At 41.7% G+C, this 22562-nt stretch overlaps 1 protein-coding gene and 2 pseudogenes across 1 annotated transcript in view; 1 reads left to right on the top strand and 2 right to left on the bottom strand.

Moving 5' to 3' along the window:
* Positions 1–22562, top strand: part of Dennd4c (DENN domain containing 4C) — a 119211-nt gene that overhangs the window by 1642 nt on the left and 95007 nt on the right. The window lies entirely within an intron of this gene.
* On the bottom strand, positions 9347–9459 carry LOC141416008 (small nucleolar RNA SNORA51; annotated as a pseudogene).
* LOC141415865 (U2 spliceosomal RNA) lies at positions 11809–11966 on the bottom strand (annotated as a pseudogene).

Below are 22562 nucleotides of genomic sequence, written 5' to 3'. Positions count from 1 at the left end.
TCACAAAAAAGGGACTGGTAGAGTGGCTTGTGGTGTAGGCCCTGAATTCAAGCCCCAGTACTGAAAAAAAAAATTAGTATAAAATTTAGACTTTAATTTTTCATAAAAACATAGAAACACTACATACTTACATTCATACGTTATGTTGACTGTGAAGGCATTAAGGACATGCTACCTCTAAATGTTAAATTACTATGTGGATACTTTCAAGCTGAAATGCAGTGAGGACTGTAACTTCTGAAGGGGTCACTCGTCCTGTCTTCCCTGCACACAGCAAACCATAAAGATTCCCCTTTGAGGACTGTCCTCCCATTCCAGGGCTGGTGCAGAGCCTTGATTACAGATCGTTGATAATTCGGGCCGCAGGGAACCTGAATAAACAAACTGAAGCAATCCTTATCTTCCAGTAGCTTCTGCATTTCCTACCGCCACCCCAAGTAGCTTTTATAAACATCCCTAGAGTTTACGGCCTAGTCCAGAGATCCATCTGTCTTGTCATTCCTTTGCAAATCTATTGCTCTTTGTCTAAAAAGTAGAAAACCATACTGCTTCAGTCATTTATTAGACTTCACTCTTGTGTGAAGATTCCCGTGCACCTGTAAAATTAATGAAATTTTAATGCTCTTCCCTCGATAACCAGCTCTTGTATTAATTGGATTCCTAGATCCAGCCAAAGAGCCACCATAAGAACTAAGGGGGGGCGAGGAGATCTCTCTCTCTCTCTCTTTCTCTCTCTCTCTTTCTCTCTCTCTCACACACACACACACACACACACACACACAACTGCAATAACTTGTAACACAGCCTGAAGTAGGTGAGTTCAAAATGAGAATTAAATATTAAACAGAAGAAGCTGCACACCTCCGAGGGATCATGTGTCTTATCTGAAGAAAGTCATTGCCCTTAAACTATTTCATACAGGCCCAGCAAGGCTTGCATGTGTGATGCCTTGGGTTTGATCCCCAGCACTGTAAAAAACAAAACAAAACTACTGCATGAAATGAAAACTGTAGTTCAGAGACACTAGGGAAGGCAAGATGGAAATAACAGAATGGAGCTCATATACTAGAATTTAACACAGGCTTATAAAGCTAAACTTTTTTTTTTGTAGTGCTCATGTTTGAACCCAGGGCATCATGGTTGCTAGGGCAGGCATAACAGTTTTTATTCTGGGAAAGTCTGAAATGTAGGAAAAATAAGAGTACTGTTTGTAGCTTAATCCAACAGAAAACACATCATAAGCTTATTATTCACCAAAAACCTTCAGTCATTTAACATTTTAACATCCCACACAGACTGAGGGTGTGGCTCAGTGGTAGAGCACTTGCCTAGCATGCTCAAGGTCCTGGGTTTGATCCTATGATCTCTTTCTTCATTTTCTAAATTTACTTATTTTGAAACTGACCAATAAAATTGTATTTATCTTGTACAAAGTACATGATATACAAAGTACATACACATTGAAATCTGGACTTCTGCCAGGTGCTGGTGGCTCACGCCCATAATCCTAGCTACTTAGGAAGCAGAGATCAGGGGGATCTTGGTTAGAAGCCAGCCTGGGCAAATAGTTGGTGAGACCATCACAAAAAAGGGGTGATGGCATGGTTTGAAGTATAGGCCCTGAGTTCAGGAGAAAAGAAGGAAGAAAGAAAGGAGAGAGGGAAGGAAGGAAGGAAGGAAATCTGAGCTTCTGACACATTTCTGCCATCCCAGCTATGTGGGAAGCATAGGTAGAAGGATGGAAGTCCTAGGCTGCCCCAGGCAAAAAACGAGACCAATTTAAAAAATAAAGCAAAAAGATCTGGTACATGGCTCAAGTGGCAGAGCACAAAACTTGAGGCCCTGAGTTCAAACCCCAGTATTGCACTACATATATATATATATATATATATATATATATATATATATATATATATATATATATATATATATATATATGAAATAGTTAAATCTGGTAACACTTGCATTATCTCACATAGTTGTCATTTGGGGGCAACACATCCTCTTTCTCAGCATTTTTCAGGAGTATAACTACATTACATTATATCAACAACAGATATTTTTAGTGGTACTGGGTTTTGAACTGAGGACCTCATGCTTGAGCCACTTGGCCAGCCCTTTTTTGTGTGGCGTATTTTCCAAATAGGGTCTCAGGAACAATTTCCCGGGGCCGGCTTTGAGCTGAGATCCTCCTGATCTCTCCCTCCCTAGTAGCTAGAATTACAGACATGAGCCACCAGTGTCCCTTCTACAATAAATTTCTTTTCTTTCTTTCTTTCTTTCTTTCTTTTCTTTTCTTTCCTTTCTTTGTTGGTGGTGCTGGTATTGCCTGGAGGGATGGTGTCTGTGATCAGAGACTTCCAAATTCTTTGTGTCCAATGTGGAAGAATCCATGGAAGGACATGTGGGTGTAAATGGAGTTTATGAAAAGTTAGGAAAGGGAAATACAAAGGGAAGCATGGTGGGCCCACGTGGAATCTGGAGGAAGAGAGCCTGCTTCTCTTTACCTGGTGCTTTTAAAACTTATGCTAACCTATGAGAAGGAAGGAACCTGTGATTTTCATCCATTAATCAATGAGTGAAGAGGGGCCTGGGTGGTTCCCAGGCCAGATGAGGGTGGTCCTGAGTCACAGCATGGCTGTCTTTTTCTGAGCCCTGAACTTTCCCTAATTTTAGCCTGCCTCATGCTTGCTAGGCTTGCTAGGCAGGCATTCTTCCACTTGAGCCACTCTACTAACCCTTACAACAGATTTCTTCAACTTACTCTTCCTAACTTTTTTTTTTTTTTTTTGGGTAGGACTGGATTTTGAACTCAGGGCTTTGAACTGGCAAAGCAGGTGCTCTACCACTTGAGTCACATGTCCAGTCCATTTTTCTTTGGTTATTTTGTAGGTAGGGGCTCTTGAACTCTTTGCCTGGGCTGGTCTCAAACCCAGATCCTTACAATCTCAGCCTCCCAAGTAGCTAGGATTATAGGCATGAGCCATCAGCACTGGCTCTTCCTATCTAACTTTAATTTTGTATTCTTTGGCCAACATTTCCTCAATTCCCCACCACCGTTACAACCTCTTTTTTTCTTGACAGGATCTGTCTTTGTAGTCCAACTTGGCCTATTATCTCTTTTATGACTGGAGTTTTTCTCTTTTTTTTTTGGCTGGACTGGAGTTTGAACTCAGGACCTATACCTTGAACCACTCCACCAGCCTTTTTTTCATGATGGGTTTTTTCGGGATAGGGTCTAGCAGAACTATTTGCCCAGGCTGGCTTCAAACCTCGATACTCCTGGTCTCTGCCTCCTGAGTAGCTAGGATTACAGGCCCAGAATGATTGGAGCTTCGAAATTAGAACTACATTAGAGAATTGCATCTGAAGGCTGGTGAAGTGGCTCAAGTGATAGAGCACCAGTATAGCAAGCCTGAGGCCCTGAGTTCAAGGACCAGTACTGCCAAAAAAAAAAAAAAAAAAAAAAAACTACAGAGAATTGGATTTGAAATATACAAATTCTTGCTTGAATGTTGCCATAGTATGGCAATAACCATCCTATAGCCTTTTACAAACCAAATCTAAGTAAAAGTGATGATTGAATCCTTCCTGAAGGTCCTCTTTCTTAATAAGTTATAACTCAGCACACATGAGACTTCAGTTTCCCAGAAAAGTATTGGGTAATAAACGTGCAATCATAGACTAGATTGTCACCAACACTGTCCAAAAGAATATGTACTCCTCTATTCATAATAAACTAAGGCTGGGCCCTGTTGGCTCGTGCCTGTAATCGTAGCTACTTGGGAGGCTACAATTTGGAGGGTCAAGGTTTGAGGCCAGTCCAGTCAAATAATTCATGGGATTCCATCTCCAAAATAACAAGGGTAAAATGGATTGCAGGTGTCGCTCAAGTGGTAAAGTGTCTGCTTTACAAGCTCGAACCCCTGAGTTCAAACCCCAGACCCACCAAAAAAAATAAAAAAAGTAAACTGAAGGGCTGGGGGCATAGCTCAAGTAGCATGAGGCCCTGGGTTCAATTCCCAGTGTGTGTGTGTTGGGGGAGGGGAAACAAACTAAGAAACAATAATACAGGATTTGTTTCTCCATAAATAGGGCTCAGGAATGTCCACAATTATTATTAAACATTGATCATTTGAAGATCTCCTTCCTATCAGCCTTGAGAGATCCTCTTATCTCTGTCAGGAGACCAAGAGGCTGTCCTGGTTCTGTGCCTACAGTCATAAGTTGATCTTATCCTGCAAACTTTCAAACCCTTTGTTTTGAAACCATAACAACAGAGACACAATGTGAGCTTTGCAAAATTATAAAATCTTGAGTTGAAATAACCTTAAAAGATTATCTTGGCTTTTGTGTGTTTGTGGGACTGGGGTTTGAACTCTGAGCTTTGCACGACAGCAAAGCAGACACTCCACTGCTTGAGCCACACCTCCAGTACATTTTTCTCTACTTATTATTTGGACATGGGGGGTCTCGAGAACTACTTGCCTGGCTGGCCTTTAACTGAGATCCTCCCAATCTCAGCCTCCCAAGTAGTTAGGATTTGAGGCGTGAGCCATTAGCACCTGGCCAAGATTATTTTGTTAAGTAGTTGGTTTGTTTAGCAGAGTTCTTTAATGGAGACAAAATAGAGACAAGATGGAGCTCTGGGTGGAGTAGGTATTCGGCTCTCAGGATCTCCTCTTTCCCTCTACAATCCTTCAGGTGAGCCCTAAGGCTCCACAACACAATTTTACTGACTTAGTCCAACTTCGCTCACAGGCTAGTAAAACCCTGACACAGAGATATTATGGGACTTTCTCAGTCAATTGCAAATTAATAAGAGACTCAGGACCCCTTCTCCTTTTTGTATCTGTAATAACAACATGGGCTAACTGACTTATTTGGACTAAGCATTGCTCTTTAAGAGTTTCACTTGTATTACCTCATTTGTTCCTTGAAAACCCCCCGGAGGTATAGGTACTGCTAAAATCAATTCAATAGATAAGAAAAAGCTAGGGAGCCAAGGGCCTGTAATCCAGCCTCGGGAGGCTGAGAGATCCAGAGGATCTCAGTTCAAGGTCAACCCTGGAAAATAGTTCTCAAGGCCCCCAACCCCTCCAAAATAACCAGAGCAGAATAGACTGGAGGTGTGGCTCAAGCAATAGCGCTCCTGCTTTGCCAGCACAAAGCCCTGAGTTCAAACCCCAGTCCCACCAAAAAAACAAGTGGAGAGATAAGTAGATTGCTCGAAGTCACACAGTCACAATGCTGTCTTCTTGGACTTTTGTAAGCATAGCTGGGTCAGATCATCTCTGAAGCACACATGCTAGTGCTCACCTCTTCAATTCTGTAGCCGGAATTCCAAGTTGCGAGATGGTTCCTCCACCATGAATGGTCCCTTTAAAATCACTTACATTCTTCTGAACTATTTGAGGCATGGAGAGAGGGACATTTTTAAAATGTAATTGTTTCAAGTCACCAACCCAGTGGGTCTCATAACCCACCTGTGAGCTGTGTTACTGTTTAGCCAGTGCTTGGTGGTGCCTCTATCTCAGGGAACCCTTAAGCCATGTGGCATAAGGATCACAATGGGCTAAAGATGTGAGAAACACTCCTCCCCTCATTTGACAAAAAGCAGGACATAAATTCCCAGTTGTAAGGTGTCCCTCTCTTCCATGCAGGAGAAGAAAAATAACTGTTCATCATTCTAGATCTTCTTAGCCAAATGTTTATCAACCCAGAGATGGGACTCACAGAGGGTTCTAAATAACATGCTTCCCTGAAAAACCCTCAGCCTCCATTTCCTTTCTCTCCATGTATTTACCTTCCCACGGTTTGCTGCCCTAAAAGTCTAAACCCTTCTCCTTTGTCTTGTTATTCTTCTACAAATAAATTGTTCTTTTTCAAGGTACTATGTAAGCCTCAAGTTTTAACCACCCCTGTGAGTGTTTCATTATTGAGTTTCTCCTGTGTGTATGTGCTCTGCACATGTAAATAAACTCTGTCTTCCTCTTACTAATCTTGTGTCTGTTGAAGTCCCAGGACCAGGCTGCAGATGTAGCATGCACAAGGCCCCAGGTTTGATTTCCAGCATCACAAAAATAAATAAGTAAATAAAAAATTTAAAATGTAGGACCAGCTAAAGAACCTAGAAAAATAGGAGAAAGAGGGTTTTCTTTTCTTCTCCTGTAGTTTGACAGTGACACAAAGTGTTGGTCATGATCTTTGTGGTCAAAGAACAACTGAAGCATATGCAGGGAAGAGGTGGGTGGAAGATTTCCCTATGGCTCAAGTGGTAGAGTCCTGCCTAGCAAGTGCAAGGCCCTGAGTTTAAGCCCCAAGACCACCAAAATAAAATTTAAAAAAAAAAAAAAAAAAAGAAAGAACAATCAAATGGTGGGAATACCAGGTAGCTTCTGAAACAGAGTAGTAATGGTAAATATGGAGCAATTTCTTGTTATGCAAATGAACATAAGTCTATTTACAATGAGAAAAGTTTTGTTTTACCAGGCATGGTGGCTCATGCCTATACTCCCAGTATTTGGGAGGATGAGACAGGACGGTAGCAAGTTCGAGGCCAGCCTGGGCTACATAGGGAGACCTAGTCTCAAAAAAACCCCAAACTTGTTTTACAGTGGAGCCGGCTAAAAAGATAACTTTTTACCCAAAAAACAAACTCATCACCCCACTACTCCCAGGCTGTTGTAATGACCTTTCCAAGAGGAGCTGTACTTCTACAAAGATAACCAGTTCTTGAACTTTGACCGATGTATTAAACACAGAGATGATTTCATCTGACATCAAAGTAGCATGACTCTTTAATCTCCCTCATTTTATTGTTTCAAACAACATTCAAACTCAAGGATAGCTCACTACTTCTGGTTCAAATTTCCTCCACACAGGGTTAGTTTTCTTATCTCTCTGTGTATACATGCCAACCTAAAGAATGTGTTGTTCACACGAAGAATAACACAGCTATGAGGTTAAAATTGGCATAGGACTGGGATTTAGCTGAGTGGTAGAGCACTTGCCCAGCATGTGAAAGGCCTGCCTTGTCACCAGCACTGCAAAATGGAGGGAGCAAATGCACATGGTAATTGTGTTCTGCCACTCACTTCTTCCCCCTTCTGTCTTACCCCCGCCCCCCCACACACACAGTTTATTCTTTGCTCCAGTAACGTGCAATCTCTTCTAGTTCCCCAACACACCATCTGCTCTGTGCATCTCTGCACCTTGGCACAGGCTGCTTCCTCTATGGGAACACTTTCCCTTCTTCCTGTTCTCCACCCCATAGGCTGGCCTAACTCCTCTGAACACTCTAAGGCTCCACTCAGGCATCACTTTCTCTATCTTTGTGCGTGCACACACACACATCTAGTTCCCCATATGTATCTTTGCACACATTTTTGCTAGGTCCTTAGTGGACAGTATTAGAAGTAAATTTACTGTGACAAAGATTATTCAGATTTATAAGGGTCCTAACACACATAAGAACACTTTCTTTTAAAATGGCCAGGAGGGGCTGGCAGAGTGGCTTAAGTGGTAGAGCACCTGATTAGTAAGCATGAGGCCCTGAGTTCAAGCCCTAGTAGTGCCAAAAAAAAAAAAAAAAAAAAACTAAAATGGCCAGGAATAGGGGGAGGTGGGAAGGGGGGAGAAATGACCCAAACATTGTATGCACATATGAATAAAAGAAAAAAAAACGGCCAGGAATATAAAATGTTTTTTAAGTATAGGAGAGCCTGACTTGCACCTGACAGCACAAACCAGGCATCATTTCTGTTTCACTCTTCTTGCACCTGAGCTCTTCTGCTGCTGACACCCTTTCCTTTCTTTCTTTCTTTTTTTTTTTTTTGCAGTGCTGGGGCTTGAACTCAGGACCTACACCTTGAGCCACTCTATCAGCCCTTTTTTTGTGATGGGGTTTTTTTTGTTTGGATTTTTTTTGAGATAGGGTCTCAAGAACTTGTTGTCCTGGTTGGCTTTGAACCTGGATCCTCCTGATCTCTGCCTCCTGAATAATAAGAGAACTATATGGCACAGCTGGGGGTGTGACTGAGCACTAGACTGCTTGCCTACCATGCCTGAGGCCCTGGGTTTGATCCTAAGCATTACAGAAAATAAAAAAAGAAAAGTATATGTACTATTAAGTGCCCAACATTGGTGTAAAAAAAATATTAACCCAACTAAGCAGCAGCCCTGAGGTAAGTACTATTATTAGAGCCATGGTGGATTAAAAACAGCTGCAGACTCTTTCCCACACCTCCCATCTATTGGTGCAATTCCTCACCCCTTGAGGCTAGCTGACCTTCCTGACTGGGCAATGGAATGCAGCAGAAGTGACATTCTGGAACTCCTCAGGCTATGCTGGTAAATGTCTCATTCTGAGGGAAGCCAGATTCCAAGTGAATAAGCTTCAAGTAGACACCAAAAGACAGAAATACTCTAGAGCCCCAGCGGTGACTAACCTCCCAGCCCTGTGAGTCAGGTCAAAGAAGTATTTAGAAAATTCCAGCCAGCCCTATGAGACACCCCAAATAAGAATCACCCAACAGAACTCAGTTAACTCCCCAAAATTTGAAAGAAAACAGTAGAGTGTTATTTGAAGTCATAGAGTTTTAAGGTGGTTTTTTAATGTAGCGAGAAGTAGAGCAATGGCCACTTTATAAGTGAGAAAAAATGAGTGATTAAATAACTTGTTCAAATAAATAGGTAGCTAAGCTGGATATGGTGGTACTCAAAAGGCAAGGGGACTGAGAGTTTGAGGCCAGTCTGTGCTACATAGCAAGACCCTGTCTAAAAAATCAAAATCAAATCCAAATGAAACAAACACACAAAAAAAGGAGCTAGTAAATGGCAGAGCCAGGATTTAATTATAGGCATTTTGCACTGAGTTCAAGATCAAACCTCAGTCCACTGAATAAACAAATAAATGAACAGGCCAGATACATGTGGCTTACACCTATAATCCTAGCTACGCAGGAGGCATGAGATCGGGAGGATCGAGGTCCAAGGCCAACCTGGGCAAAGAGTTCTCAAGACCCTTTCTAAAAAATACCCAACATGTAAAAGGCTGGCAGAGTGGTCAGACTGAGTGTCTGACTTGGCACTCATGAGGCCCTGAGTTCAAACCCCAGTACTGCCAGTAAATAAACAAATAAAATGGCAAGAAAAACATGGAATTAGTATTTTCTTTCTGGAATTCATCATAATGATTATTCCTTAGGCACTGCTATAGACTCAGAGAGACAAGTTATAAAGTCCCTGTGGGGCCATCACTGGTCAGAACTAAAGTATTATTTTTGTTATTGTCGTTGTTGTTTTTGGAGTAGAACTGGAGTTTTACTTTTTTCTTTTTCCTACCCCATATCTCCCCATTCATAATACAGACCAGGTGTATATGGGGTAGGTTTACTTTGCCTCCCCTTTCTATACAATCAATGTAAGAGCACAGCCTGTGGTAAGCACCAGGAGACCTCTTTTGTTTGTTTGTTTGTTTGTTTTACTTTTTTCTTTTCTTTTCTGGTACTGGACTTTAAACTCAAGGCTTTGTGCTTACGAAGCAGGTATTCTATTGCTTGAGCCACACCTCCAGTGCATTTTCTTCTGGTTATTTTGGAGATAGGGTCTTTCAAACTATTTGCCTGGGCTGGCCTCGAACCACAATCCTCCAGATCTCAGCATCCCAAGTAGCTAGGATTACATGTGTGAGCCACCAGAACCTGACTTGTCTCCCCCGATTCCCCACCCCCCGCCCATACTGAGAATTGAATCCAGGGCCTTTCACAAGAGTCACTCCCCCAGCTTTCTTTTCTTTTCTTTTTTTTTTGTGGTACTGGGGTTTGAACCCAGGCCTCACACTTGTTAAGCAGGCATTCTACCACTTGAGCCACTGTCAAGAAACAGGGCCTTCAAAATAAATAAATAAATAAAAGAAACAGGACCTTCTTATTGTACCTCAAACTAGCCTTGAACTCATGATCCTCCTGCTTCAGCCTCTGCAGTGCTGAGTTTACAGGAGTGAATCTGTCCAAGGTGAATCTTGAAAGTTGATAGAGACATTATTCGAGGAAGGGGAAGAGGGAACAGATGTGTAATGCAGATAACTGGGAGGCACCAGGAAAGGGCTGGAGCAGATGCAGACTTGCTGAGCAGCAGTCAGGAAGTGAAGGGTCTCCCAGACTGCACAAAGGAGTCTACAGTATCCTATAATTAGTGCAATTATTCAAGATTTTTCAACAAAGATATGATATAATAAATAATACTGGTGGCAGAGTGAAGTTAGCTAGAGAAGAGATAAGGACGCGATAAGCAAGACCTATAAACCTATTGCAAGAAGACTATACCTGAGGAATGGAGAGAAAAAGAAGGAAACAGGTTGGAGAGATGGTCCTGAAGTATGATTGACAAGACTAAGCAACCAATTAGATAACAGAGATAGTGATAGGCTGGCCTTCACAATGACTTCAATGCTCAAGTTTGGCTGATTGCCTGAAGATCCACCTGGCAACTCAAAGTGAAACCTCGAGAGTCAGCATAGGGGTGGTGGCATGGCTCAAGTGGTGGACTGCCTATCTGGCAAGCATGGGGCCCTGAGTTAAAACCCCGGTACTGTCAAAAAAAAAAGAGTCAGCATATGTCACCTCATTCCTCAAGATACACAGGTGTTTGAGTTCCAACTTTTACTTTTTTTCTTTTCTTTTTTTGGTGGCACTGGGGATTGAACTCAGGGCCTCATGCTTGCTAGGCAGATGCTCTTACCACTTGAGCCACTCTGCCAACCCTACAAACAGATGTTTAAAGCAAAGAGGATAGATATTAAGAGGTGCAGAGATGAGTATGGTGGTACACAGCCGTAATCTCAGCACTCGGGAGGTTGAAGCAGGAGGATCTATGACAGCAGGGCTGTATAGTGAGACCCTGTTTATAATAATAAAAGAGTTCTGTGGAGCACATTTTAAAAGATTTGGGGAACTCACCATCCCAGAATAGCCTTAATTGTGTAGTCTTCAGCAAGGTCCAGAAACTCCATGAACCTGTTTCCTATCTGTCAGATGAAGTTGTTGAACTAAAACTTGAAAGCCCCTTCCTACTGTCAAAGTCTACAGTTCTGTGGCATTGAGACAGCCAAAATAAAGACTAGTACGCCTGACTTCTGAAAGGTTTACCAATCACTCCAGAGTTTAAGAAATCAGAACGGACAAGAGCGGTGGCTCAAATTGTAATTCCAATATACTTTGGAGGCAGAGGTTTGAGGCCAGCCTGTCCAAAAAGTTCTGAGACCCCCATCTCAAGGATAAAGCTAGGCATGGTGGTGGGCCTGTCATCCCAGCTATGTGGGAAGCTTTGAGTAGGAGGATTTGTGGTTCAGGCCAGCTGAGAAAAAAAAAAAAAAACCCTACCAGAAAAAATAACTAAAACAAAAAAGGATTGGGGACATGGCTCAAGTGATAGAGTGCCTGCCTAGCAAGCAGAGGCTCTAGTTGAAACCCAGGTACTACAAAGGGGTAAAAAAAACAAAGAAACCAGAACAAAGATCAAAGCAGACCCAGGTCTCTAGCCACCTTTCTCAAACCTATAAAATAAACTGCAAACTTTGGACGAAAATAGAGCGGTTCATATCAAAGTGAAATGATCTGAACAAAGGGCTGCTGGTTTCATTTATCTTTCTTATCTCTTAGATAAAGGCAGTTAATGGGCCATAAATAAAGGATCTGGTGACCAAGCTTCCCAGGAAAAGGGAGAAGCCTTGAGTGGGGGAGGGAGTGCCTCAGGGAGAAACAGCACAGAAGGTCCTTTCTTCTTTTTTTTTTTTTTTAGAATCCCAAAGGATGCACCATTCCTGGAGGTACCGCAAGACCAGGTCAATAGAGTGGACAGAGAAAGCTCCTATTCCATCTCCCTGCTCCAAAAATCCATTTAATATATTAAACTAGTAAGAACAGATACTACACTTGATCTTAGCCAAAAGGCCAAGAAGCGATTCTTTTTTTTTTTCCCCTCAATCAGTACTGGGGCTTGGACTCAGAGCCTATACCTTGAGCTACTTTACCAGCCCTTTTTTTGTGAAGTGTTTTTTTGAGATAGGGTCTCTTGTGAACTATTTGCCTGCACTGGCTTTGAACCGTGATCCTCCTGATCTCTGCCTCGTGAATAGCTAGGATTATAGATGTGAGCCACCAGTGCCCGGCCTCCAAGAAGTGATTCTTTTCTTTTTTGTGGGAGTGGGATTTGAACTCAGGGCTTCACTCTTGTAAAGAAGGTCCTTTCTGAGCACAGAAACAAAAGCAGGACCTTGGGAAGGCAGCTGGAGAACAAGCAAACACTCACTGCCCTGGAGGAACCAGCTGAAGAGCTGGGGTGGGTGGGGTGGAGTGTGGAGCTCTCAGACTTAGGTTCTATCAAGGTGGAAGAGGCTGTATTAAATAAGGGAATGAATGGGCTGAAGGAGGGGCTCAAGTGGTAGAGTGCCTTAGCAATCCTGAGGCCCTGAGTTCAAGTCCTAATACTGCCAAGAAAACAAATAAATAAAAAATAAGGGATGAAACAGCTTTCACTAAGGGGCTCTCAACAGGTATAGTATCTTTGAGTACTAATGCCTTGGTACTCAAAGTGGGGTCCGTGAGCTGTCAGCATTAGAAACACCTGTGAGTTTACTAAGGCTGTAGAATCTCAGGTTCAGACTATGGCTACTGATTGGAAATCTGCATTTTAACAAGAGCCTGGCAGTTTTCTATGCATTAAAACTTGGGTGCATAGGAGCACTATCGTCAGAGACTGGAACCAAACTGGCTGCAGCTTGCAATGGGGAAAACCCCTGAGGACGCAAACCATTGCAGCTATGAGTTTCATTAATTTTAATAAAGAGGGGCTAAAAGTTAATTGCTTGGTGCTAGGCTGGGCATGGTGGCACATGCCTGGAATCCCAGTATCCAGGAAGCTAAGGCAGGAGGATCACAAGTTCAAGACCAGCCTCTGCTACATAGTGAGACTCTGTCACAATAAATAAATAGTTGGGTGCTGGTGACTAACACCAGTAATCTAAGCAGCATGGGAGGCAGAGCTCATGAGGATCCAGACTGGAGGCCAGCCTGGGCAAATGGTTCCTGACACCCTATCTCAAAAATACACAGGGCTGGCAGAGTGGATCAGGTGGTAGAGTGTCTGCCTGGCAGGCATGAGGCCCTGAGTTCAAACCCCATTATCACCAAAAAGAGAAAAAAAAAAACCCTTATGCTAAAAGTAATAATCTCATCCTTTCAGTCAATCCTGGGAAAAGTCAATATAAGTATAAATTAATTCTAATTAAGCCTAGTATGTAATAGATAAAAATAATGTGAGATTAGCCAATAAGTAAAGAAGCTGAACTCTAACACTGTGCCTTACATATAATTGACCCTCAAAAACAATAAAAAAATGAAACAGCCGGGGTGCTGGTGGTTTACACCTGTAATCCTCACTACTTGGGAGGCAGTAATCAGGAGGATGGCAGTTTGAAGCCAGGTGAGGCAACTATTTGCCAAGACCTACCTATAATAACCAACACAAAATTGGGCTGGCAGAGTGACTTAAGTGGTAAGGCAAGCATGAGATCCTGAGTTCAAATCCTAGTACCATCAAAAACAAAAACCTTTACAAATATGACATTAGCTGGATGTAGGTGGCATTGACATTAAAGGTTTGAGAAATAGATATTCAATAAGGCACAAATGCTGGGAGCCGGCGGCTCATGCCTATAATCCTAGCTACTCAGGAGGCAGAGAACAGGAGGATCGAGGTTTGAAACCAGCCAGAGCAAATAGTTCTCGAGACCCTGTCTCAACAAAACCCTCCAAAACAAAAAAGGGCTGGTGGAGTGGCTCAAGGTGTTAGGAGTTTAAACTCCAGTACTACAAAAAAAAAAAAAAAAAAGGCACTACTTGATAATGGCTTTAGAATCTTGCTATTCTCACTTTCTTTTTTTTTTTCCCTTGGTGGAAGTAGGGTTTGAACTCAGGGCTTAGCAGTTATAAAGCAGGCACTCTACCACTTAAACCACATCTGCAGTCCATATTGGTCTGGTTATTTTGGAGATAGGATCTCCAGAACTATCTGCCCAGGCTGGCCTCAAACCTTGATTCTTCCAATCTCAGCCTCCCGAGTACCTAGGTTAAAGGCATGTGCCACTATGTCCAGCTACTCCTTTTTTTTTTTAATAAAAAAATTGTTGGGGGGGTGGTTACTGAGGGTTGAACTCGGGGCCTCAGGTTTACTAGGCAGGTGTTCTACCACATGAGCCACACCCTCAGCCCTTTTTGCTTTAATTAGATGTTGAGATAGGATCTCAAATTTTTGCCTGGGCAGGCCTGAACTGAGATCCTCCTATTTATACTTCCAGAGGAGCTGGGATTACAGATGTGAGCTACCATGTGCATCTTGAGTTCATTTAAGACACAAAGATATGAGCTCCTAGTTAGTAGGAACTTCAGACATTGTGGCAGGCTTTTGGGACATATATTTGGGATTAAGATCTCCTCAAATTATATCAAAGCATTCGCATTCCCGGAAAGTGTTATATTTGTAATCCAAAATTAAGTAGCTTATACACATCCAGGTACATGATGAATATTATTTAATATTTCAAAACTTATAATTCAAACAAACTTACATCAAACGTACATAATTACGATTAGATTTTATGAATATTCAGAGCTGGGCATGCGGCTCACATGGTAGAAGGCTTATGCAGCAAGCATGAGGCCCTGGGTTCAATTCCTAGCACCACACACACACACACACACACACACACACACAAAGATCTTATGAGTATTCAGCCAAATTCTTGCTAAGTGTGTACGTGCCTGGCACTTCGTGTAGTCCAGTGCTCTACCAGAAAGCACGCAGCTGGACTGGAGTGCTGGTGACAGCATCAGGAAACCTTAGTTCCTCCTACCAACCTATTTCTGCTCCAGTCAAAACTGCAGTCAAATGTGTCTGTATCTGGTGAGCAAATCAGGGGATGAAGAGCAAATGAAAGACAGGCAGGTTTCTCCTCACTGAATTCACTGAATGTCTTTTAATTCAGTGATGACAGCTAGTCAAGCAGGTTCTTCTTGCCCCCTGGGGGTGTGGAGGGGGAGGCCTGTACGAACAAATAACACTTGCACAATGTCTTTTGGATGAATTAATTTAGGTTTTGTTGTTGTTTGAGACAGGGTCTTGCTAAATTGCACAGACTGGCCTCTAATATGCAGTCCTCCCACTTCAATCTCCTGAACTTTTGGAAGTATAGACAAATGTCACCACACCTGGCTTAAATTTAGGGTTTTACATGAGGACTCTCCACCTAAGAAGAAATTTATCAAGAGGCTAAGAAAGATGCTTTTCTAGCTGAGCTGATATTTCCCCTGTGGTTTTAATCTGTAGGATTTGAGAAATAATATCTCAGTTTAAGAGGTGTGTGGGTGGACTTTAGGGGGTGTTAAATTCAGGAATTTGTATTCGATACAAGTCCTAGATGGAACAAAAATAGAAAACCATACTAAATGTAGGATCTAAAGTATGGGGAACCAAATAAACTAAAACCAGAATCCAAAACTAAGATTACAAATTAATTCAGTGTTAAAGCAGAAAAGGCCAAGGCCAATAAGATTCAGAATATAAACAGAACACAGGAAGACAGGTGTCAAATAGTAATGCTTCTGTACATTTTTCTAAAGAGGACTAAAAATGTAAATAGTCACCTAGGTGAGTGGATCTGACAAGGCTTAACAGGAGATAAGGTTACTCAACCCCCACTGGGTCAGAGTTCATATCAGACAGCCAACCCTGCCAACTGACTACACAGCACGTTGTGCCTTAAGTGAGCCAATGTAAGTATTGAGCAAACAATGTTAAGCAAATAAATTAGTGCACTGTAGGTTTGTTTAAATTGTTATATTCAGGAGGAATCCCTAAGAATTAGTTTGCAGTTAGGTGCTCTGTAGGTAGAAAATATTATGCAGCTGTTGGAAAAAGTCTCCATTTGTAGATATAAAACAAAGAACTATCATTTGTAAATGAAAAGAACTTAAAAAAAAAAAAAAGAACTACCATTTGCATGCTATGACAAGCTATTGCCAAAAATCTAACTATAATAGTGTGAACTTGCAAAAGCCACTTGCTCATTTATCGTGTCTTGCTGGCTTGGTTTTGGTTATAGCTGTAGTTTTCAAGTTCAGGGTTCTGGTGATTGTTTATTGCTTTAAGTTTTAGAGCTATCAGTGATGTTTAGTGTTGACGAGGGCTACATGGTTCAAACAGCTGGACTTCAGGAGAAGGAATGGTTAACCAAGAGCAGATTAAAACATTTCTACCTTCCTCTTCTCTTCATATGAAAATACCTAGAGGGCTATTGCTAACCATCATGTTTAGCTATTTATATCAGGCAAGAGTTTATTGAAAATGCATATATCACTAACCACCAGAGTTTTACCACATTCAAAATATGTCCATCTTGGATTTATGCACAGATAAATTGTAAGGGTTCTTTTTAAGTGACTTTGAATATAATTCTTATAAAAAGATTTCCTGCTAAGATGATCCCACACTTTGGGCCAATGTGGTCTCCAAATTCCTCTGGTAACATGAGCTCAGTGAAGTTTTTCTCTATCTTAATCAAATCCAGACTGTTCTCTTGCTATACAAAATGATTTCAAGAATTAGTTTAGGTTTAGTTCTGCTGACCCCCTTCCAATCAGCTAAAGGTTCTTATCAGTTTCTTCTGCCTGCTTTGTTTTCTTTCCACTTGGCATGAGAATAAAGAGATGATAGTCACATAAACACATCCTTCTCCTGACAGAATAAACTCTGTATTCACAGGGAGTCCTTTGCTGTTCTTCTCTTCAAAAGAGCAAACCTTCCTTCCCAACAGACGTCCAGCTGTTGCTCTTTGCTTTCGTTTCCTTTAGTCAAATTCTGATAGACTCTCCTCTTGTTGACACAGCCTTACTATGTAGCCCAGGCTGGCCTGGAGCTCAGATCATCCTGCTTAAGTCTCCCTATAACAAGGGTCTGATATCATGCCTTTGTTTATTTATTTGCAATACTATGGCTTGAACTCAGGGCCTACACCTTAAGCCACTCCACCAGTTCTTTTCTTTGAAGGGTTTTTTCATGATAGGTTCTCACAGAACTATTTCCCTGGGCTGGCTTCAAACCTCAATCCTCCTGATCTCTACCTCCTGAGTAGCTAGGATTACAAGTGTGAGCCACCAGCACCTCGAAGGCTTACATTCTTTAGTCAAAGTGTATATAGCTATGGGCAGCAGGGTAGCTAGGATTACTGGCATGAGCCACTAGCTCCTGGCTAAATTTCTCAAGACAGTATTTTTTGGTTTTTGGCTTTTTTGGTAGCAATGGGGCTTGAACTTAGGGCCTCATGCCTACTAGGCAGGCACTATTCTGCTTGAGCCACTTCGCCAGCTATTTTTAACTTACACCTACTTACCATTCAAACATGTGTTCACTGGAAAAACAGTTGAGCAATCTTTTTCATTCTCCCTTCCTTCCTTCCTTCCTTTCTTCCTTCCTCCCTTCCTCCCTTCCTTCTTTCCTTCCTTGGCAGTACTGGGGTTTTAAATCAGGACCTTGCACTGGTAGGCAAGCATTTTACTGCTTGAGCCACTTCTCCAATCCCTTTTTTGGAGGAGGGGAGGGGTGGTTCTGGGGTTTGAACTTGGGGCCTCACTCTTACTTGTCAGATACTCTACCACTTCAGCCATTCCACCAGCCCCCCATTTTTGCTTTTAGGTTATTTCTTGGATAAGGTCTCACCTTTTGCCCAGGGCTAGCCTCCAACCTTGATCCTCTTACCTATGCTTCCTGCATAGCTAGGATTATAGGCATGTACCACTACACCCAGCTCAGTTGAGAAAATTGAGGAAAGTGAATTACCCATGACCTCGCCAATCTTACCGGTAGTTTCTTTGTATATATGTCTAGGCATATTGATACTTACACAAATATTAAAAGTAATCTTCTGAGGGACAAGAGGTAGCTCAGTGGTCGAACACATAACTAGCATGCAGGAGGCCCTGGGTTTAATACAGTACCACAGAAAGAAAGAGAGAGAGAGAGAGAGTACGTATTTTTTTACCCTGCATATTTCTTTCTTCTTTCATTTTTTTTTTTTCAGCCTTAAAGACGGGGTCTCCCTAGTTAATTGAGGCTGGCCTTTAATTCATGATCATCTTCCCTCATCCTCCTGAGGCTGGCCTTGAACTTGCTATGTAGTCCAAGCTGGCCTGAACCTTGAAAGCTTCCTGCCTCTGCCTCTGAAGTATTGAGATTATAAGAATGAGCCACCAGGCATGGCAAATTCAGGTCTCTTGATTCTTACTTCTTTCCAGGACATTATACTATATCTAAAATGGAAAAGGGAACTCTAAAATGAAGTCAATGATCAGTTTATCTGAAATAGCGAAAACTATGGGAACTTTGCCTTTATATAATTTCTATTTCTGAAACTCATTGTGAGGTAGGCTAAAATTAGGGAAAGTTTGGGGCTCATAGAAAAATATTACATATTGGATTAACCATGGTTTGGCACAGGAACCACCCTCACCTGGCTGGGAACCCATGCTCCTCCCCACTCATTGATCCTTGGATGGGAATCTCCTGGTTCCCCCCTTCCCATAGGTTATCATAGGTTTTTAAAGCACCTGAAGAGCAGAAACAGCATTCTGGGTTGGCCGACTTCACTTGGGCCCCTCCATGCTCCCCTCCATATTTCGGTTCTCTAGCTTTTAATGAGTTCCATTTGCACCCATGTGCCCTGCCATGGATTCTTCCACACAGGACAAAGAATTTGGAAGTCTTCTGATCACAGACTGCACCAGTGCTGTTAACAACTGGAACTTTTTTTTTTAGCACTACTGGGGTTTGAACTCAGGGCCTCACACTTGCTAGTTATGTACTCTACCACCTGAGCCACTCCTCCAGCCCTTTTTTTTTTGGGTATTTTCAAGATGGGGTCTTGGGAACTATTTGCTCAGGTTGGCCTCACACCTCATTCTTCTGATCTCAGCCTCCCAAGTAGCTAGGATTACACGCATGAGCCACTGGCACCCAGCTGGAATAAAGTCTTAAATAATCAGAAAATCAGATAAGTTGGACTGGTAGAGTGACTCAAGTGGTAGAGCACCTGCTAGCAAGCATTAGGCCCAGAGTTCAAAGTCCAGTACCACCAAAGGGGAGGAAAAACAATCAGGTAAGCTATCACTAGTCTAAATTCCTTTCTCTTGAAATTGTCTTTAAGTTTCTTAGTGTTTTGTAAGCCCCAAAACATTTTGAAGAAATTTGAGAGTTGCAGGCTGGTACAGTGGCACATGCCTGTGATCCCAGTACTTGGGATGAGAAGGATATCAAGTTTGAGAACAGCCTGGGTTACAAAGTAAACCCCTATCCAAAAAAAAAAATTTTTCATATGCTTAAAAAATTGAAAGAGTTCAAGAACATTAGGATCACAATTTAAAAGAAAAAAAGCTTCCCTGAACTGAATCTAAAAAGGTAAACTTCAAAATGCTTCTGAGTTTTGTGCAAACAAAGGGTGGAGTTTCAGAAGTTACCCAACGATTCTGAGTTTATGAATATTAACCACCTTGCTGCTTAAAAAAAAAATTCTGGGGGCTATGGGTGTAGCTTAGTGGTATTGTGCTTTTGTAGTATGCACAAGGCCCCAATTTGATCACCAGCACTGAAAAAAATAAAAATAAAAAATAAATCCTAGGAATGGGAATATAGCTCAGTTGTAGAGCACAAGACCCTAGTTTCAATCAACAGCACTGGAAAAAACAAAAGGAAAATAAAAAAAAAATTATAAACTGAGCATGGTGGTGCATGCCTGTAATCCCAGCACTCAGGAAATTGAGGGAAGAGGATCAAGAGTTCGAGACCATGCTGGGGAAGTGCCTCAAGCAATAAGAACACCTGCCTAACAAGTATGAGGCCCTGAGTTCAAACCCCCATACCACAAAATAAATAAATAAATAAATAAAATAAAGAATTTGAGGTTAGGCCAGGCACCAGTGGCTCAGGTCTGTAATCCTAGATTCTCAGGAGGCAGAGATCAGGAGGATCACAGTTCGAAGCCAGTCCTGGACAAATACTTTCCAAGTTCCTATCTCAAAAATACCTAACACAAAACAAGGCTGGAGGAGTGGCTCAAGTGGTAGAGTACCTGCCTACTAATCATGAGGCCTTGAGTTCAAACCCCAGTACCAAAAATAAATAAATAAACCTAGACTATAGTACTCCTTAGATATTATATAACATTAAATCCCTATACAATTTTTTTTTTTTTTTGCAGTACTGGGGTTTGAACTCAGGGCCTTTACCTTGAGCCACTCCACCAGCACTTTTTTGTGATAGGTTTTTTTTGAGATAGGGTATCACATACTGTTTGCCTGGGGTTGGCTTGGAACCCCAGTCCTCCTGATCTCTGCTTCTTGAGTAGCTAGGATTACAGGTATGAGCCACTGGCCTCCAGCCATGCCATTTTTTTAGGCCATAACTATAGCAGAAGTCCTCACTATAACACAACAATAAATTCATTTATAATAATTCATACCTATAACATATCTAAAATATAGATATATAATATACCTATAATATAATTTATAGAATAGTGATGCTGTCATAAATCTTGGCTTTGATTGTAAATGTCACATTTATGAACTATATGCTTCATATTTACTACATGAGGAAAGCCTGTGAAGCAGGTACCATTAACTTTTAGGCACCAATATTATTACACTTTAGCATTTGCTGATACATCTTCTCTCCAGATTTAAATTTTTTGTGGCATGTTAAATATGGGATAATATACAATTCCCTACCCTTCCCCCGTTCTTCGAGACTAAAGTGTGAACCAAACACCCTGCCCCTGCCTTTTTTGCTATTTGTGAAATCACTGGATTCTTTTTTTTTTTTTAACTAGAGACATGTCACAAGAGAAATCAGTGAATTCTTTCAGGGACAATTCTGGGGTACAAAACTGTCTTCCCAGGTATACAAGCTGTTATCTCTTTAGATGAAGTGCAGAGTTCAGAGAAGTCATTTTTCCTTTTCAACTTTATATAAGTGAATTAGGTACATCTAAGGTAATTTTGGGGGTGGGGCAGGAGGTCCTGGGGTTTGAACTCAAGACCTGGGGTTTGAACTGTGGTTGCTAGGCAGGCACTCTTACCACTTGAACATGGCCCTTATTTGAAGTACCAAATTCACTTTTGGCTTTATTTTCTCTACTCTTTGTCCCAATATCTTCATTTATTTCATGATTTGTTTTATCTAATTGTATGTAACTTTAAAGATACCTTGAATGCTTTCTGGATAAAGAGGAGACAAAAATAAAGAAATGCACCAATGGCTGTCAGAAAGGAGCTAGTAAGGAAGATGGAGATGGAAATAGATATTAAAGGCAGATCTTATTAATGAATTTGTTCCACTGTAAGCTCTACTTTGTAATCATCAAACTGATGAAAACCTTGAAATGGCCTCTTCAGTTGTTACCTCTACTTTGGGACAAGTAAAGGCCTTCTTACAAGGCTCTTTGTCCAACCTGCTTGTAATTACCATGAAGGTTGATATGAAGAACCACTCATAGGAAGGTTAGCCTGTGCTTGGTGCAGGACATGTGGTTTTCTTGTCACTGTTGCTTAGAAGTGCGAACTAATGTGCAATTCTTATGAGGACAACTGGAGAGGCAGTATAAGGTGTCACCTGCTGGTAAACACTCCCTTCTAAATACTGAGTGTCTTGTGTCTGCCTAACTGTCGTGGGTACCAGTGAATAGAACCAGGTTCTGGCTTGCAAAGAAACATTGTAAGGAGCAGTGTTTGTTTCACCGTTGCCTAGGCACTCCTGAGTGTTGGTACCCAGGCTTTCCCTGCTATGCCATCATTGCCCCTGTGTGTATCAAAGTCACACTGTCCTGAAAAACTAAAGAGGAACAGTTATTTACATGGACAATGTGGTTCAAGATGCAAGACACAGGAACTGGAAGCATGGCCCAAGCGGTAAGTTACCACTTGTGTATGTTCCTTATTACACACACACACACACACACACACTCACACACACACACGAAGATGTGGGAGTTGACTTTTTTTCACTTATTTTTATTTTTGGGGCTCACTTTTTTTTTTTTTTTGGTGGTACTGGGGTTTGAACTCAACCTCACACTTGCTAGGCACTCCAACAATTGAGCCCCTTCCAGTCCTGTTTTGTGATGGGTTTTTTTGAAATAGAGTCTTGAGAAGTATTTGCCTGGGGCTGGCTTCCAACCATGATCCTCCTGATTTCTACCTCCTGAGTAGCTAGGATTACAAGCGTGAGCCACCAGCACCTCGAAGGCTTACATTCTTTAATCAAAGTGTATATAGCTATGGGCTGCAGAAAGATTCAAGTGGTGGAGTGCCTGCCTATCAAGCCTGAGACCTTGGGTTCAAACTCCAGTACCACCAAACAGAAAAAACGAGAAAACAATAACACACAAAAGAGCTATAGCTATATGAAGGCAAATGTCAATGGAAGTACCATTGTGATAAGCAGGATCACAACAC

Source organism: Castor canadensis, chromosome 13 (genome assembly GCF_047511655.1).
Source record: "Castor canadensis chromosome 13, mCasCan1.hap1v2, whole genome shotgun sequence".
Lineage (NCBI taxonomy): Eukaryota > Metazoa > Chordata > Mammalia > Rodentia > Castoridae > Castor > Castor canadensis.
Note: the sequence above shows the minus strand (reverse complement) of the source record. Positions and strands in the feature narration are given on the sequence as shown.